The 3644-nt window shown below is 37.4% G+C and overlaps 1 pseudogene; it reads left to right on the top strand.

The window, feature by feature from the left end:
* Positions 1–554: 554 nt before the first annotated feature.
* LOC149144021 (cysteine-rich receptor-like protein kinase 15) lies at positions 555–3369 on the top strand (annotated as a pseudogene).
* Positions 3370–3644: the final 275 nt, after the last annotated feature.

Here is a 3644-nt window from a genome sequence, read left to right on the forward strand (position 1 = left end):
AAACAATGCCCTATCCTTGAAGCAAAGTAATAGAAGAGTACTGCCATTTCTGTGGAAACTGTATATGTTCTGAATCTTATTTCTGGATAAGTTAATGTCGGATATATGATCTGTTCGCTATTTATTTCTGTGAATGCTGTCACAGTTTGCTTCTGATATTTTTTCCAGTTGATAGACAACTTTCAAGACTTTTGCTGACTGCAAAACACAATTTCATGAACAACACACAACCAAACAAAGCAAAGCAAACTGTGTGAATGGCAAATAATGCCAAAGGGGAAAGAATAATATCTGAAATCAGTGAGAATCTATGCCCATGCAACCTACAAGATTTGTACGTGCTTAATATTGGCATAAATTCTACACCAATTGGGCTTCACATAGACCATTTTTCTCAACGCATATTTAGGTAACTCTTACATTTCCGAAATCTTCATTGATGACTCTTCCCTGGCCAGTATTCATTAATATCTGACTTGAAACCCTAGAAAAAATAGTGAATTTTGACCCATCAACTGCAACAAAAAACTACTGGTTCGAACTTCTTGTTCAATATGTATATGTTGTTAAACTTGGCTAATTCTAGCAAACAGGCAGCTATTCTATTTCATTTCATCGGTTTACTATTCATCACCAATTTTCCTTCTGTTACATCACAGATTAGCTCACACGCCTGCAGTAATGCCTCTACTTATGCCAATGGAAGTACTTTTTCGAGCGATTTGAATAGGTTAATGGGTGATCTAATGAAGAACGCACCTCAAACAAGGTTCAACACTTCTTTCTATGGCAAAAGTCCTAACAGAATATATGGCCTCCTCCAGTGTCAAGGTAACATATCTAGCCAAGACTGTTCAACCTGTTCACAAGAAGCAAACGATAGTGTTATACAACTTTGTAGAAAAGACGTCGGCGCTCGAGTATGGTTAGAAAGTTGCTTCCTGCGATACGAGAACTTTATCCTTTTTTCAAAGCTAGACACCAATGGGACTTATCTAGTTATGGTAATTGAAATTAGTACAAGTAATCTATACAATTTCAAGACCACTACTTCAAATCTGCTTTTCAACGTGTCTGATGAGGCCTGCAATTCTGCAAATAAGGGATTCACTCAAGGCTCAGCTACATGTTCTACCAATGGTAAAGTTTACAGTTTAGTTCAATGTTGGAGAGATTTATCCAGAAAGGATTGCAGATCTTGCTTTCAACTACCAACGAATAACCTCCACCGATGTCGTTCTCTGAATGGAGGAGCCCAGGCACTATCAGGAAGCTGCAGGGTTCGATATGAAATATACCCTTCTTTTAACACTAGTACTACTGGGAATAGTGCTAGTCCACTTTCATTCTCTAACTCCTCCCGGCCAAACCCTTCTTCCCATATGACTCAGGTGACTCAGGCGAATGGAGCTTCACACACCACGTCAAGTAATCCCTCATGGCCACATCTAATTTTATGATTTCCTTGCTTTTGGCCACATCTAATAGAAATTGATTGTAACTTCAATATTTGTAAATAACAGTACAATGCATTACATGATTTGCTCTACAGAAAATTCTCTGGGGATTGTGGCAGGCGTCTTAGTAGCGTTAATGGTCTGTTTGTTTGCCCTAGGGAACAGACTGAAATCTTTCTTTTCAAGGAACCCAGTAACATGTCAGCAGAATGAAGGTAGAATTAGTGGAATTTATCTCAGATTTTAAGAATAATTGACCTTATTCTTGTTTATCTTATTCTAAACTTATCTTGATGGCAGATTTTAAGAATAATTTTCAAAATATTCTAAATCTACCATCTAGAAATAAAATTGAATCTATAACCAGGCATCTCTTTAACACAGCCCATTCATATTTATGTTATCTAATGAAATTAGATTCTTATTTGCCTCTTCTTTTTCTATGTAGAAAAACATGTTATTGATCCAAAATCGACACTAATCGAACATGAGCAAATTATTTTCACCTTAGAAGCACTCACAGAAGCAATGGATAATTTTCATGAAAACATGAAGCTTGGAGAGGGAGGCTTTGGCCCTGTATATAAGGTATTTACCTACCCACTATTGTTTGCAAGTTTAACGCTATCACTTTACATCATCTTCCAGATAGAGGAACAGGAACAGGGATTTTTCCATGGTTTGTTGATGGACTGATTCTTCCAGTGAATAACGAGAGACGGAAAAGAAATAGCTGTGAAGAAGTTGTCTGTAAGGTCTGGACAGGGCAAATGAGAGTTTATGAATGAAGTGAAGCTTGTTACCCATGTTCAACACCGAAATCTGGTAAAGCTGCTCGGATGTTGTGCCGAGGGTCCCGAAAGGTTGCTTGTTTATGAGTATTTGCGAAACAAGAGTCTTGACACCTTCCTGTTTGGTATGTCATTTTGAATTTTGTTTCCTGTATGAGGGAAAGATGATCAATTTTTCATAAATTAATGAGATTGATTATGTAAAAGGTTTTGAAAATTACTATTCTTTGAATACAAATACAGATCCAGAGAAGAAGAGACATCTTGATTGGCAAAAACGCTATAACATCATAATGGGAATAGCTCGTGGTCTTCTTTATCTTCATGAGGATTCACAGTTGCGAATAATTCATAGAGACATTAAAGCAAACAACATTTTGCTTGATGAAAGGCTGAATCCTAAAATAGCAGACTTTGGGCTAGCAAGACTCTTTCCTGAAGACGAGACTCACATCCAAACAAGAGTTGCAGGGACATAGTGAGAATATTTCACTCTACCCTTCTCTTCTCTATGCAATTTATTTGAAATTAATCAATTTGTTAAACAGCTTAACATTTATGCAATCATGTGCCACAATCACCCCCAACTTATTTGAAGAGTTTCTGATTGGAGTATGTAGCGGTTACATGGCGCCAGAGTATGCAATGCAGGGGCAACTATCCCTGAAAGCTGATGTGTATAGCTTTGGAGTGTTAATCCTTGAGATTGTGACGGGAATTAAAAACAATGATATAAATTTTTCCCCAGAAATGCAAAGCCTATCAGAATGGGTAAGACTTCAATTCATGATTTTTTTTTGGTATGAATAACAGTGGATTGCGATAAATCAGAATAATGATGATTTACCTTGGATGGGATGCAGGCATGGAGATTACAGAAGCAAGGGTGTCTTCTGAATATGATTGATTCCACAATAATGGAAACATGGCAGCAGGAGGAAGTCGTAAGATGCATTGAGGTTGCTCTTCTATGCACGCAAGCTGATTCAGGCCTCCGTCCAACCATGTCTAATGTTATATTAATGATCTCAAGCTCTCCTGTAACATTACTAAATCCAACACAGCCAGCATTTCTTAAAAATAGTGAGAGTAACGTCATTACTGAATTAGAAGCTAGATAGGTCCCTTAAGGGTTGATTGTAAATAAAAATATGTAAGGTACACGGGCGGGTTAGGAGATTGAAATTATTTTGTTAGAGGTTGGTTAATTAATAATTCATGGCGTCCACGGACAAGGGGAATCCTCCTCTCTTCAGAAGAATGCCCAGTGTTTTGTATGTATTCTCATTGGGTGAAGCCTTTAGTTTTAACATTTGATGAAAAACTTCAGCAGCCTCTCTCAATCTTCCATCTGCAATGAACAGGCTAATGACACTATTAAAAGAAAGAACGTTAG

The sequence above is a fragment of the Pinus tabuliformis genome, chromosome X (genome assembly GCF_031772625.1).
Source record: "Pinus tabuliformis cultivar Carrire ecotype Pingquan chromosome X, CPIR1, whole genome shotgun sequence".
Classification (NCBI taxonomy): Eukaryota; Viridiplantae; Streptophyta; class Pinopsida; order Pinales; family Pinaceae; genus Pinus; species Pinus tabuliformis.